Source organism: Pongo abelii, chromosome 17, assembly GCF_028885655.2.
Source record: "Pongo abelii isolate AG06213 chromosome 17, NHGRI_mPonAbe1-v2.0_pri, whole genome shotgun sequence".
NCBI lineage: Eukaryota > Metazoa > Chordata > Mammalia > Primates > Hominidae > Pongo > Pongo abelii.
Genome location: NC_072002.2, coordinates 50,149,119 through 50,164,589, shown reverse-complemented (window position 1 = coordinate 50,164,589; position 15,471 = coordinate 50,149,119). Strand labels below are relative to the sequence as shown.

Below are 15,471 nucleotides of genomic sequence, written 5' to 3'. Positions count from 1 at the left end.
TCAAGACTAGCCTGACCAACATGGTGAAACCCCATTTCTATTGAAAATGCAAAAAAAAAAAAAAAAAAAAATCAGCCGGGCATGATGGCGCATGCCTGTAGTCCCAGCTACTTGGGAGGCTGAGGCAGGAGAATTGCTTGAACTGTGGAGGCAGAGGTTGCAGTAAGCTGAGATCACACCAATGCCCTCCAGCCTGGGCAACAGAGCAAGACTCTGTCTACAAACAAACAAACAAACAAACCTCAAGCTGGCTAAAGGGTTTTTTTGTTTTTGTTTTTTGGAGATGGAGTTTCACTCTTGTTGCCCAGGCTGGAGTACAATGGCATGATTCCAGCTAACTGCAACTTCCACCTCCCAGGTTCGAGCAATTCTCCTGCCTCAGCCTCCTGAGTAGCTGAGATTACAAGCATGCACCCCCATGCCTGGCAAATTTTGTATTTTTAGTAGAGGTAGGGTTTTTCCATGTTGGTCAGGCTGGTCTCGAACTCCTGACCTCAGGTGATCCACCTGCCTTGGCCTCCCAAAGTGCTGGGATATACAGGCATGAGCCACTGCACCGAACCTTTTTTTTTTTTTAAAAAAAAACACACAATTACTTTATTGATTTCTTACAATCAAATACTGCCAACTAGCATTACTTCCACTCTTGCATCATTAAAACCAAAGGGTATTTCCTCCTTGGTATTTTCAAATGATGCATTATACATTAAACAAGTTAGAACTTAAAATGCACCCTGATTAATTATGTAAACTGGTCATTTGTTTAAAAAAGCATAATAATTTGGTTCCTTTCTTCATAAAGTAGAAATTTAAATATTTCTCCTGATAGTCTTAAGGTTATAATTATGAGTAGTTCAAAGTGTGGCACATATAGTTTCATCTAGAAGGGTGTGTCTCTTAACACAAACTTATTTAAACAATATATGCATTAACAAGATGCATACAGTCAATGAATGATAGAAAGGCTGTTTCAAATATAAGGTAGTCCCTCAGGCCACCATATTATTTAGGTTTTGCATTATCATTTATGGCATTATAGATTAATTATGCATAACATACTTTTATACATTTTAACCCTGAAGACAAGAAAAATTGTTGCTTGAAAAAAAAATTATTCCAGGAAGCCATTTGGTTTGTATCAGAAGAAACTGAACCTCCATGAGTTCAGTGTCTGCCAAGTCGGAATCATTAGCTCAAGTCAGTGAATCAGATATGCGACACATTTCACAGTGACACTGTTTCCCAAGTCCTGGCAATGCATCTTCTCCCACAGTCCGCCAGATGAAGCATTTCCGGGATGATGCTTCTATGTAGTTTTCCCTTTTTTTTTTTTTTTCTGCATGAACTATTACTATATTATTTCCTCCTCTTCCCTCTTCTGTAGCCTTCCATTTTAATTCATAAATCCTTTCAGAATATCCTCAGAGAGCTCCATAAAGGGAAGTTCTGGAGATGAAAAATCCAAGGGAGGGAGACTGGGAATTGAATGTCCTTGGCTTTCCTGGTATTTTCTGCAAACTTCTGCCAGGTTGAGGAGGCTATAGTAGTTTCTGAATGTGGTGGCAAGCTCCATAACTCTGACATTTCCACAAAATCAGCATCTACATCCAGCTCATTTTCTACTGGACCTTTTAGAAGTCTGGCCTTTTCAGCCTTTAGTTGTGTCTTTCCTTAATCTTTCATTCTCAGCCAGAAGGAATTCCACATGCCTCTTCAAATCTGCAATTTTGGATGCCTGCTCCTCTATAATTGTTTTGTCATCTTTTGGGGCTTTGCTTCCATACATGGCTCTACTGGCTCACTCTTTTGCTGAAGTAAATATAGTAGTGTGTTTGGGTCCCTGTCAAAGATCCCCTGAATCTCAGGCAGGCGTTTCTCTCTGGAAGGGCTGTACTTCTGAGAAAAGGGGCTCTGGCACTCTGCATCCTCTGCAGAGGGTTTGTGAGATGCCTGAAGATGGGCAGTTACATCCTTTGTGTTCTGCTGGGCTTTTAATCTTTCTTCACGCTGGGGCCTTTTCCATCTCTCTTAGATGAGGAGGAGGTGTTTCATGTGGCTATCCCTTTGCAATTCCAGTAAAAGCTCAGCTTTTACTGTTCAGATTGTGTCACCTTCATGGCTTCAGAAGGATAGGCTGCAGCCTTTTTGTGACAAGAAAGAGCCTCTTCGTATTTGTCTGCTGCTAATAAACGGTCTGCTCATCTGCTCTGTTGATGAGCCAGGTTGAAGGGTCTTTCCATTACTTCCATAGACCTTGGGGTAAGCGGCGGCCTTAGGAAGAGGAGTGGTGGTGCCAGGGAACATGGAGAGGACTGCAGGGGAGCATGAGGCAGCCATGGAGACTGCAGCCCCTCTCTGCACCCCAAGAGCCAGTGGTGGGCACAGAGCGGGCAACAACCTCACCACTTCCTCCTCTGGCACCATGCCACTAAAGGAGTCTTAAAGGGAAAGGTTGCATGGAAACCATGCACAGAAGTGGTCTGGGATGCAGCACTGCTTGTCATTTTCTGATGGCTAGTTTGAGTAATGGACCATCCAGAGGCCTGCTTCGACTCCTCTTGGCAGGGATTGGGTTATGGTTTAACCAAGCACTGGTTTCTTCTCAAAAAGAGGAAAATTGCAACTGCCATCTCAGCTTCTTGCCTGAATTGTTTAAACATTAGCATTTGGAATTTTCAAGCAAATAGGTAGCTATAAATGTAGCAAGAAAGAAAGCAAGGGAGGGGTTACTTTTGTAAGTATTCAATGGGTTCACCTTGCCCACTGCCTAGACAGAGCTGATTTATCAAGACAGAGGAATTGCAATGGAGAAAGAGTAATTCATGCAGAGCCAGCTGTGTGGAGACAGTAGTTTTATTATTACTCAAATCAGTCTTCCCGAGCACTGGGGGGATCAGAGTTTTTAAAGATAATTTGGTGGGTAGGGGCTTGGGGAGCAGGGAGGGCTGACTGGTCAGGTTGGAGATGGAATCATAGGGGAGTCAAAGTGAGTTTTTCTTGCTGTCTTCTTCTCCTGGGTGGGATGGCAGAACTGGTTGGGCCAGATTACCAATCTGCATGGTGTCAGCTGATCCATGGAGTGCAGGGTCTGCAAAATATCTCAAACATTGATCTTAGGTTTTACAATAGTGATGTTATCCCCAGGAGCAATTTGGAGAGGTTTGGACTCTTGCAGCCTGAGGCTGCATGACCTCTAAACTGTAATTTCTAATCTTGTAGCTAGTTTGTTAGTCCTACAAAGGCCAACTGGTCCCCAGGAAAGAAGGGGATCATTTCGGAAAAGGACTATTATCAATTTTGTTTCAGAGTCAAACCATGAACTGAATTCCTTCCCAAAGTTAGTTCAGCCTACATCCAGGAATGAACAAGGACAGTTTAAAGGTTAGAAGCAAGGTGGAGTTAGTGGCCCCCATAAAATCTCATCATATGGGTTTTATTTAATCCTATATAATGTGGCTTAGTTTCCAACCTGATGCTGTCATAACATTATGTTAGAGACAAATTTTCAGTGCCGCAAGGTGAAACCAGCACTCAGGGAAAAGTTTTCTCAGTAAGGCAATTTACTTTTATAGAAGGGTGCTTTTTGCATGCAAGGCAGAGGCAAGGGAGAGTATGCAAAACAAAGGAGAGCAGGAGTTTTTTATCCCTAACACAGATCCTGTTCCTGTGTCCTCCCTCTGAGGGCTGGGGTTGGACCTCACAATCTAGGCTAATTCCAATTGGCTACAGTTGACATCATCAAAGGAGGCAAGGGTGGGCTTTTGATGTGAAGGACAGGTACAGTACATCTTGGGATGTTTGGGCACAACAGAGTTAGGGAGGGCTGATAGATGAATGGGTACAATTACCTTTTAGAATAGAACAAAGAATCAGGAACCAAAACACTTTTGAAGAGGCACTATTTGTTCTTAACAACAGTTTCCCCCTCTTGAATTTATACATTTTTTTTCAAACTTATCTAACCTGACTTGGCTTTATTGTTCTTCTAGGAGAAATAATTTATGCGTATAGGATTGGGAAGAACTAGGGAATGTTCTGGTAATGGTTGTTTTTATAAGTCTTTGGACTAGTCTACAAATGTAGGGTATGATATAGCATCCAATGGGAATAAACACAGCTATTGCAATTGTAAGAGAAGTAACAATAGAGGCCATGAGTCTTTTCCATTTACCAAACAATTTCCCTAACCATCTTGTGAAAGGGTCGTTTATCCTAGAATTTGTGGCTAATTCATTTGATAGGGAGGTAAGACCTTGTAAAGCTTTTATAATTGTTCCATCAGGGGCTGTATTATTGGGAATGAAGGTGCAGCATTGGGTTTCTATCATAACACAAACTTCACCTTTTTCTGTTAATGTCATATCTGGGCCATTCTGTTTTTTCAAGCCATCTGGCTAGTAGGCCCTAATTGTTCAGCTATTCCTTTGACAGTATCCCTAATGTAATTAATAAATCATTGTTGGTTATAATAGATGTAATTTATCCAATCTACATTTTCATTAATAGTTACTCATGGAAATAATGATTCCAATTCTGCAGCTATTTGGTCTCAGGCTTTGAGTCTATCAGGTACCCTTCATGGGACTCCAATTGCATCTATATAGACATGAGAGTCGAAAGATCCATGAGGGGCCTCTCTCATTTTATGGTGCTCTGGTTTCCCTTTTTCTGGTTGAAGAAATGCCAAGGTGAAAGGGATAGCCAATTGAGTTAGAGTGCAAGTGCCACTCCAGTTACTTGGCAGAGTGTCCAGTAGGGGTTCAACACAATACTACCATACATCAGCTCAGGGATGAACAAGGATAGACTGATTGGTAAGCTCTTGGAAAGATTTAAGCTTACTGTGTCCCTTTAGGTCTCTAAGAAATGCCAAATTTTCTCCCTGTCATGAGAGACATGAAGTAAAATTGGCATCTGGAGATGGAGGCTGGATGGCCCTTTGGGGCTGACCCACAGGGTGTTGAACTTCAGGGAATAGCAGAGAGATAATTCGACAGAATTCATTACCCCAGGCTGTGGGGTTTTGGAGAAGAGCCACCATACAGCTCATGTCCAGTTGGTCAGAAGACTGTCTAAGTGGAAAGGGGAAAACTTGGGCCTCTGGCCTACAGTGTGCACAAGCATAATGGTTGTTTTTGTTTAGAGTGTGAACAGAATATTCAATCCATTCCATCCAGGCATTTGTATCTTGGTATCTTGTTTCAATTGCCAGTGTTTGTTTTAAATTTTTAACCTCTACAATAGCTACTTTGGTTTTGTCATTAGGTGAAGAGAGAGTGGTCTGGTCAGCAGGTTTAGAAGAGGATAGAGGTGGAGATGTGAGGGATGAGGATGTAATGAGGTGCAACTCAAAAAATCCTATGGGGTCTTTTTTTGTTACATCTGTTCTCATACCATAAAAATGGTCTAGGATTGGGGAGGAATCTTGAAGAGTTGGGATGGTGATGGAAATTTGTACTGAGTTACATTGGTTATGTTGACAATTAGGAGGGGCACTTTCTTTAGTAAGATGGATATAGGGCTTTAGAACTGATAGTGGGAAATCATCTGAGGGGACCCAGTCTTGACATTGAGTGGTTCAAACGACATATTCTCAAGTATGACAAAATAAGTACCTAAACAATTTAGAAGCATCTGCTATGGAGGGGCAGAGAGATTTTTTTGCTGCTGCAAGCTGTCTCTGGCTTTGGAGATCCCAAGAAGACATAACTAAACAAGCATCAAAGGTTATGGTCTGGGGTGAGTCTGATCTAGTTACATTAATAACGAGATGGCTAGCAACAGAACAAGGAAAGAAGGAGTAATAGAATAGATGAAAGAGATTTAAACTTTCTTTAGCTTTAGTTTGGTAGGTTTTTCCCCTCAAACTATGGCCCATGACCCTGAAGGGGGCGGCACTTTTTTGACTTGGGTGTGATAGGTCCATTCTTTCTCGGTGGTTTGGACTGTAGTTTTAGTTGAGGAGCACTAGATATGATACCTCCCAGGACAGTTTAAGTTTTTCTTCTTTCTGGCTCTTAATGAGGATGTAGTCTCTGGGCTGGTGCAGATGGACTGGAAACTCAAGAGGTGAGGTTTGCACTAAGAGACCGTTAGTCCTAAGGGAAGATAAGGTAGAAGATAGACCAAGTATATAGTTCCTAAGGAATTGATCTTTGGTCTCAAAAGTGGGAATATCACTAGTGGAACTTAAACATTGTAACCCATAGAGCATTTCATAAGGGGATACACCAACATCTTTTTGAGGGGCAGTTTGGATCCTGAGTAGAGTGATGGGGAGACACTTAGTCCAGGGTAATCGAGTTTCTAAAGTTAACTTAGTTAGATGATTCTTGAAAGTCTGATTCATCTTTTTTATTTTTTCTGACAAGGATGGATGTCGGGGGTATGATACTTCCATTTAATTTCTAAAGCTTAAGTAAGCCCTTTAATGATATTTGCAGTAAAATGAGTTCTATTGCCTGAGTCAATGTTTTCTACTAGCCCGAACCAAGGTATTATGTTTTCTAGTAATATTTCAACCACATTGTTAGCTGTTGCGCTGGTGAGGGGAATGGCTTCAATCCAATGAGTGAAGTGGTCTACTATTACTATTAGGTATTTAAAGCGACTTAGTGGGGGCATTTCAGTATAGTCAGCTTGAATACTTTGAAATGGCCTTAGTCCTGGGCTTCTGCCCCAAAAGGTTGTTTCCTTAGGGCCTGTTTTTTAGTTTTTTGTTGTTGTTGTTTTTTTTTTTGCATGTTAGGCCATTGTCCACAACTTGTTTTGCTAAGGTATAGATTCCTATACTTCCATAGACTCTGAGAACTGCATCACACATAGCTTGAGGTCCCCCGTGAGTCCCTTCATGTGGTTGGGACATGATTTTTCTCGTAAATGGTTTGGAAAGCATTTTCCTTTGATCTGGTAACACCCGTTTCCCCTTCTGAGTTTTCTTTAGCTCCTAGTTTCTCTAAATTTTCCTTTTCAGTGGGAGAGAAGATAGGGATTGTAACTGGGGGTGAGAGACAGGGAGTCAGGTGGACGATAGGTGTTTTTTGAGAGATGGTAGCTTGTTTTGTAATTTGATCAGCAAGGTTATTCCCTCAGCTTTCAAAGTTAGAACTTTTCTGGTGCCCTGGGACATGTACAACAGCTATTTCTTTTGGTAATTGTAAGCTCTTTAAAACTTGAGTGATTAATTCTTTGTGGACAAGGTCCTGACCTTTGCTATTAGGCTCCACTCAGTCTAAATTTTTCTGAAGGTGTGCACTACCCCAAAGGCATACTTAGAGTCAGTATAGATGGCACCTTCTTGCTTTTGTAATTATTTTAGAGCCTGATTTAACATGAACAATTCACAAGTTTGAGCAGGCCAATTCTTAGGCAATCTTCCAGATTCTATGTCAGCAAGAACTTTTCCATCTATGACAGAGTATCCACTGTGTCTTTTTCCTTCAACCACCTGGGAGGAGCCAGCCATAAAAAGATGACATCCTGTTTTAAAAGCAGTTTTTCTTAAATCAGGTCTAACCTTAGTATTGTAGTCAATGAGATCTAAGCAGTCATGTTCAGGAGCTTTGGGGATTGGATTCCCAGTTAGGAAAGCAGCTGGGTTAAGGGCACTGTCACTGGGGAGAGTGAAGTCATCTTTTTCTAATAAAATGGCTTCATATTTTAGAATTCTTGAGCTTGTGAGCCATTTACCTGCCTTTTGGTTTAATATTATTCTAACTTGGTGAAGTGTGTCAACAATTAATTTTCCCCCAAAGGTTAGCTTTTTACTTTCCTCAATCAACAAAGCAGTGGCCGCTATAGATTGAATGTATTCGGGCCATCCACAGGTTACTGGGTCTAGAATTTTTGATAAAAAGGCCACAGGCTGCCAGTGGCCCCCATGTTCTTGGGTAAGCACCTCTAAAACTACTCCCTTATTTACATTGACAAAGAGATGAAATGGTTATTTGAGGGAAGGCAGAGCTAAAACAGGTGCAGTTATGAGTAAGTGTTTCAATTCTTTAAAATCATTGACTTCCTCTGGGGCCCAAAGGAGGGGGTAAGGTTTTTCTTGGGTAAACTTGACTTTTTTTGGGTACAGAGACTAGACTTGGGTACAGAGACTTGACTTTTAGAGCATATGAATCAATCCACAAGCAGCAATATCCAACTAGCCCTAAAATTTTCTAAGCTCTTGTTTTGTACTAGGCAGGGGTAAGGACACAATTTCTTTGACTCTTTCAGGTCAAAGAAATTCTTCACTTGCCTGTACTTATCAGGTGCCCTAAATACTTGCCTTCAGGTTCTAAAAATTGGAGCTTCCCCTTTGATACACATAATCTCTCCCCTTGCAGGTGATTGAGAAGACTGACGGAGAAATCAGATACTTGTTCTATGACTTTCCCAGACACAAGTATGTCATCTACATATTGGAGCATGCATATAGACTCTGGGACAGATATCTTCCCTAAAACTTGTTCAAGAATTTGGCCAAACAGGTTGGGAGAGCCTGTAAATCCTTGGGGCAGGACTGTCCAGTGGTATTGTTGCTTCTGCTCTGAATGAGGATCTTCCTATTCAAAAGCAAATATGCCTCAGCTGTCTTCAGCTAAGGGACATGCCCAAAAGGCATCATTTAAGTCTATTACTGTAAACCACTGATGGTCATATGGAATCTTGCTGAGGATAATATATAGATTGGGGACAACAGGTTGAGTGGTTTGGACTATTTGGTTAATGGCCCGGAGCTCTTGTATTAGCCGATATGACCCATCTGATTTCTTTACAGGTATTATAGGGGTATTATATGGAGACATACAGGGTTCAAGTAACTTATCCTGAATAACACATTGAATCACAGTTTTCAAGCCTATCCTGCCTTCTAGAGGAATTAGATATTGCCTTCTCCTTACTATTTTTCCAGGGGTTTTCAACTTTATGTGAATGGGGGGATTCATATTTTCCCTCGGTTCGCTTCTTTTGATGACTCATTGGGATGAATGTAACTTTTTTCTGTGTTGGTGAGAAGGTTAAATGAAGTGAAAAATTCTTCAGGGCAGGCATGCAGGTCTATGTCTAGTTTTAACATCAGATCTCTTCCTAACAGGTTTGTTCTTGCTTCAGAGATTAGTAGGAGTTTAATACTAGTTGATCGATTTTTGTATTTAACTTTTGTTTCTTCTAAAACTTTGGCTTTAAATCCTTCCCCTTTCACCCCGAGACAAAAGGTTCCTCTAATGAGTAGTTTATATTAGACGGCCAATAGTAAACAGAGGAGTGAGCAGCCCCTGGATCTATTAAAAAGTGATAAGCTTGTGTTTGGGTCCCACCTCTAAATTTATCAAGGGTTTTTGGTGGGACTGGAGATAGAAAAGACAGAGCCCCTGATCTCCCTATTCCTCCTTGAATGCCATGAGCAGGACAATTTCTTTTTTCTTCCCCTACTTGGGGCATTCTCTTTTGAAGTGGCCTGTTCTTCCACACTTGAAACACCTATCCTGTCCTTCCTCTCTCTCAGTTCTAGGATTATTTGACCTTGTTCCCCCATACTCTGTAGAGGGCCTGGTAGCTGAGGGTCTGGGTCTCCTAGTTGGAGGCTTGGGTCCTCCAAACACGGGTTTAGACCCTTTATAATTCCTGGCCCCCTGGAGTCTCTGTTTAGAAGTGTGTGGGCTTGAAGCCATCTGTTGGAAGGTGGATAGCATAAGTTTCATTTTTTGTTTTTGCTTTTCTTCATCTTTCCTCACATATACTTTTTGGGCTTCTCCTAGGAGTTCCTCTATGGACTGGTTTTTTTCAATTTTTTAGTTTCTGCAACTTCTTTGTTATATCTGACCAGCTATTTGTGACAAAATGTAGCTTTAACATTTCTTGCCTGAGAGGGTCTTCTGGATCTAAATCTGTATATTTCCTTATTTGTTCCCTTAGTCTTTCTAGAAATTTCATGGGGTCTTCATCTTTTCCCTATTGTATGTCAAAGGCTTGGAAAAGATTCTGAGCATAGGGCACTGACTCCCAAATTCCTTTGATTATAATTTTCCTAAGATCTTTAATGTTTTCCCAGTGGACTGTGATGTTGTTATCCCATTGAGGATCTTGGGCTGGGAATTTTTGGTCTGCTGCAGGAATGTTTTGGCCAGGAGGGTGTTCACATTCCCAAATTGTCACAGCAGCCCTGTGAATCATCCCCCTTTCTTCCCCTAAGAAAAGGATACCCAGAATGGACATCAATTCAGCCCAGGTATATAACTGGGGACCTAGGAATTGATCAATTTGGTCTGTTACACCATATAGGTCATGTAGCAGTGGCTTAAGTTCTTTCTTTAAACCTCAAACCTCTGAACTAGTCAAAGGAGCATTTACAAAGTCAATAGCTCCTCCTCCCTAGGGTAAGGGAGGGAAGAGAGTTAGAGTTGATTCCTTAGAGGTAGAGGGGAAAGGAAGATTTTGAATATCTTTTTTACATTGCTCTATTTCATGTTGTAGTTCCTTCAGGGAAGGATACTTAGGCTGACAAGGAGCAGACTCATGGGGTGGCAGTAATTCCCAAGAGTCAGGGTTATAAGGGGGAGGAATAATAGGCATAGGAGAAGGATCTGGGACTGGGTCCAGGGTGGCAGCAGCTGTCTGGGGAGGGGGCAGGTCAAGTGGTGGGGAATTAAACAGGGGAAAGTGGTTTAGAGGGTGCCAGGCATTGGGATCTCTCTGCCTAGGGGTTGTGAAATTTGGGGTGTGTGAAATCTGACCCTTCCCTTGTATTCTTTAAGGGAAAGAGGAGAACAGGTCCTTTTCTCCAGCAGACAGCATAATATATTTCTTCCTGTGAGACCAGACTTTTGTCATTTACATACTGAATTAAAAGTTGACAGACCCAATCCTCATTTGATCCATATTTTGGCCAAAATACGGCAGGTTTGAGGATGGCTTCCTTGGCCCAAGTGAAACAAAAATATTTTATCATCTGTTGCTTCTTCTTGTGTCTAGTCCTCTCATTCTCTTTTCAATATTTTAGCATGAGACCTAAAGGGCTATTGGAGGGGATCTGACTATCCCCATCTTTATCTTTCCCTGTTGTACTAGAAGTGTTTCCCATCTTGGAGGTTTTGGAATGTCCCTTGAGTATGTATGTGGCTCAACCTCTCTTACTGGAGATTTCTTGTCTTCCCTTTTCTCTAGAGACTCAACCCCCCTTACTGGAGATTTCTTGCACTCCTTTCCATTCACTTCATCCTATCTGGCCACTTCTCTTGTGGGAAATTAGGTCCCTCTTAGCATTGGCATGCTGGTACATGCCCCATGGCAGGATCCACCCTAAGCCATATGAGGTGACCACGGAATCGCAGATAGGACCCACTTACTCCGCACAGCAGTAGTGCTTATCACCATTCACACAAGCAGTACCACAGCAGTAGTGCTTGTGATCATTCACACACACTTTCAACCTCCAAGATATCCGACCACCAAGGAAGTACTTCATCACCACCCCCCCACAGCTTTTCTTACCTTGATCTGTGTACAAAGTTACCTGCTTGCTGCGGTGTTTGTAGGCAAGGCTTTTCTACCCGTGTTGCTGAGAGTCCAGGTTTATTCATCACAGCAGGTAGAGTCTCAATCTCTAGCCCCTGAGGCCACTGCAATGAGGCAGTGTGATGCATCTCCGTCTGGGAGATGATCAGAGACCCCTTCCCTGGAGGACAGCGGGAATCCTGGATGAGCCCCCAAATTGTTAGAAGCAAATTTTCAGTGCCACAAGGTGAAACCAGCACTCTGGCAAACCTTTTCTCAGTAAGGGAATTTACTTTTATAGAAGGGTGCTGTCTTCATGCAAGGCAGAGGCAAGGGAGAGCATGCAAAACAAAGGAGAGCAGGAGTTTTTTTTATCCCTAACACAGACCCTGTACCTGTGTCCTCTTCCTGTGGGCTGGGGTCAGACCACACAATCTAGGCTAATTCCAATTGGCTACTGTTGACATCATCAAAGGAGGCAAGGGTGGGCGTTTGATGGGAAGGACGGGTATGGTACATCTTGGGGTGTTTGGGCACAACAGATTTAGAGAGGGCTGATAGATGAATGGGTATGAATACCTTTTAGAATAGAACAATTAACCAGGAACCGAAACCCTTTGAAGAAGAACTATTTGTTCTTAACAACAATTACATGACAGATAAAAAAGGAAATAATAATATTTTATCCCAAAATATGTTTATCTGTCATATTTTTAAATGGCCCTGAAAAGCTATCTTTTGTAGGGGGAAATTTGCATCTGTAAAGAATCTGTATTAACATAACTAGATCTTTCCTCTTCCAGGCTTTCCCAGTCCTGAAGAGATTAACTGAGCATCTAGCACCTTTTAAAGGTCTGAGTAGGAAACACTTGCCATCTATTATCTCTAAGGCACTCCCTTAGAGACATCTATGAGACACCCATGAAACTTTATCTACATAATAAGAACCTTGGTCTCTGCAACTCCTTATCTTAACCCAGACACCCTTTTCCATTGATTCTAAGTCTTTAGATAATAACTTAATTCTCTTAAGCAATTGCCAATGAGAAAATCCTTGAATCCACCTATGACCTGAAAGCCCCCTGCTTCAAGTTGTCCCACCTTTCTGCACAAAATCAATATATACTTCACATGTACTGACTGATGTCTTATGTCTTCCTAAAATGTATAAAGCCAGACTAAAACCCAGCCACCTTAGGCACATGTTCTTCTAACCACCCAATGGATTCACTTTGCCTGCTGCCTGGACAGAGCTGTCTTATCAAGACAGGGGAATTTCAATGGAGAAAGAGTAATTCATGCAGGGCTGGCTGTGCAGGAGACCAAAGTTATATTACTACTCAAATCAGTCTCCCCAAGCATTTGAGGATTGGAGTTTTTAAAGACAATTTGGTGGGAAGCAGCTTGGGAAGTAGGGAGTGCTGATTGGGTAGGTTGGAGATGGAATCATGGGGGGTCTAAGTGACATTTTCTTTCTGTCTTCTGTTCCTGGGTGGAATCACAGAACTGACTGATCCAGATTAGTGGTCTGGGTGGTGTCAGCTAATCCATCAAATTCAGGGTCTGTAGATCAAACACTGATCTTAGGTTTTGCAATAGTAATGTTATCCCCAGGAGCAATTTGGGGAGGTTCAGACTCTTGCAGCAAGAGGCTGCATAATCCCTAAACTGTAATTTATTTATTTCCTTCCTTCCTTCCTTCCCTTTCTTTCTCTCTTTCTCTCTCTTTCTCTCTCTCTCTCTCTCTCCCTTTCTCCCTTTCTCTCTCTCTTTCTCTCTTTCTCTCTCTCTCTCTCCCTTTCTCTCTCCTTCTTTCTCTCTTTCTCTCTCTCTGTCTCCCTTTCTCCCTTTCTCTCTCTTTCTTTTTTCCTTTCTTTTTCTTTTTCGAGACAGTCTTGCTCTGTCACCCAGGGTGGAATGCAGTGGTGCAATCTTGGCTCACTGCACCCTCTGCCTTCCAGGTTCAAGCAATTCTCCTGCCTCAGCCTCCCGAGTAGCTGGGGACTACAGGTGCACACCACCATGTCCAGCTAACTTTTTTTTTTTTTGTAGAGTCAAGGTTTCACCATGTTGGCCAGGCTGATCTCAAACTCCTGACCTGAAGTGATCCTCCCACCTCAGCCTCACAAAGTGCTGGGATTACAGGCATGAGCCACTGTGCCTGGCAGTATTTTCTAATCTTGTAGCTAATTTGCTAGTCCTGCAAAGGCAGACTGGTCCCCAGGCAAGAAGGGGGTCTTTTCAGGAAAGGGCTATTAACAATTCTTTTTTTTCAGAGTCAAATCATAAACTAAATTCTTTCCCAAGGTTAGTTTGGCCTATGCCCAGGAATAAACAAGTACAGCTTAAAAGTTAGAAGCAAGATGGAGTTGGTTAGGTCTGATGTCTTTCATTGTCATAATTTCCTCAGTTATAGTTTTTGCAAGGGTGGTTTCAATCTCAGGACCTCTTGAGACTGTGTCTTGGGCCTTGGTCACTCATACTTGGCTCAGAATAAACCTCTTTAAACATTTTACAAAGTTTGACTCTTTTTGTCAACACCAGTTACACTTCTCATTTTCCATTAAAAACCTTTGTCTTCCTTTACTTACCTGAATACACGGTTTACTATGGCACATATAGTTGCATTGCAATGCTATATTTCTGAATAAGTATCATTTGCTTTTAGAGAGTCTCTCTCTGTTATTTAGGTTGACACAATAATATGTCAAACCAGGTTTCTCTAGACAACAACTGCCCCCTAGCCATATTAGGCAATGCTCCCCTGTGAGTTTAATGGGGCACACAGTAATCTTTTGCTTTAGTTTTGGGACTTCACACTTTTGGAATGAAACTGTCATTGCAAAATTATAACTGAGAAAATTATTACAGTGAAAGAGATCTGACCTAATCAACTCCATCTTGCTTGTAAACTCTAAGCTGTCTTTGTTCATTCCTGGGCACAGGCTGAACTAACTTTGGGAGAAAGAGTTTATAGTTTAACTTTGAAACAAAGATGATAATAGCCCTTTGACAATACAAACCCCTTCCTGCCTGGGGACTAGACTGCCTTTGTAGGACTAAGAAATTAGCCATAAGATTAGAAATTATGATTTAGGAGTCATGCAGCTGGAGGCGATAATATTCTGACCCACCCCAAATTGCTTCTGAGGATAATATCACTCTTATCATCAAACTTTAGTCAGGCTCCTTGGAGCTCTTTTCTTGACTTGGCCTCAGCCTTAGCCTTCTGTGCCTGTCTTGTCCTTCCCAGGCCTGCAGAGCCCAGTCTTAGCAAGAATCCTGCTAAGTCAGTTTAGAGAGAATCCTCCGCCCTTCGTATCTGATCAAGTTCCTCACCCTCCACCTTTGATGTCTAAGTCCTTGGCTTGCCTTTGGCAAGAATCCTGCTAAGTCAGTTTAGAGAGAATCGTCCGCCCTTCGTATCTGATCAAGTTCCTCACCCTCCACCTTTGATGTCTAAGTCCTTGGCTTGCCTTTGGCAAGAATCCTACTCAGTCAGTGTAGCAAGAATCTCCCTGTCTTTGATGTCTCCTCTTAGTAATTTTCCATCCACTGACCCCCCTCGCTTTGCTCCTTGGTTATACTGGGGGGGAGGAAAAATAATTTTCTCTCTACCCTTTCTGAGTTCTTAGCTAGGGCTTCCTGTAACAAATGACAGATTTACAAGAGAAAAACATACAGGGTTTAATAGCATGTATACCTAATGTATACACAGGAGATACCTGTTACCGAACCAGGCCTGTTTTGTCTGCCATGCAATATGCCAATCACTGAGACAATGAGTTTTGCAGCAGAGAAAGGGTTTATTCACATGGCAGCCAAGCAAGAAGACGAGGGAATAGATTTCAAATCGCCTCCCCAAAGATGGGGTTTAGGGTTATTTATGGGTTAGAGGAGCAGAGTGGTCTGAGGCATGGGGAAAAGTGATTGGGGATAAGGAAAAGTGAGATAATCGGTGTTCTGTATAAGTGTAGTCAAGCTTCA

General features: G+C 42.0%; 1 pseudogene; it reads right to left on the bottom strand.

The window, feature by feature from the left end:
* Positions 1-1,393: 1,393 nt before the first annotated feature.
* LOC100440528 (nuclear receptor-binding factor 2-like) lies at positions 1,394-2,249 on the bottom strand (annotated as a pseudogene).
* Between the last annotated feature and the right edge of the window lie 13,222 nt (positions 2,250-15,471).